At 31.1% G+C, this 344-nt stretch overlaps 1 protein-coding gene across 2 annotated transcripts in view; it reads right to left on the reverse strand.

The window, feature by feature from the left end:
- LOC116686789 (anoctamin-9) overlaps nt 1-344 on the reverse strand; it is a 142,390-nt gene that overhangs the window by 135,620 nt on the left and 6,426 nt on the right. The window lies entirely within an intron of this gene.

The raw sequence follows: 344 nt of genomic DNA on the forward strand, positions 1-344 counted from the left end.
TGACGTGAGCTTTAACTTTGAAAAGAGAGATATTAGTATTTTGTTCCAGATGCGGGCTTTTATTTTGAAAAGTAAAAACTCGGGGATGGCAGGATTTTTTTAGTTTGCCTATAATCTGAATTTATTTTATAGACAAACATATTTTAAGTGTTTTTATTCATCAGTATGATAGTCTGCATTTATCTTATATACCTGTTTAGTTAAAAAAACAAACTTATTTTATTCATTTGTATGATTGCCGCAATCATATAAATGAATTAAAAAAAAAATATATTCGCAATTTTGCATTTTTGACCCTCTGGATTTACCGTTCGACACGCCTCCGCATGAGACGAGACCGCATG

This window comes from Etheostoma spectabile, unplaced genomic scaffold (genome assembly GCF_008692095.1).
Source record: "Etheostoma spectabile isolate EspeVRDwgs_2016 unplaced genomic scaffold, UIUC_Espe_1.0 scaffold48, whole genome shotgun sequence".
NCBI lineage: Eukaryota > Metazoa > Chordata > Actinopteri > Perciformes > Percidae > Etheostoma > Etheostoma spectabile.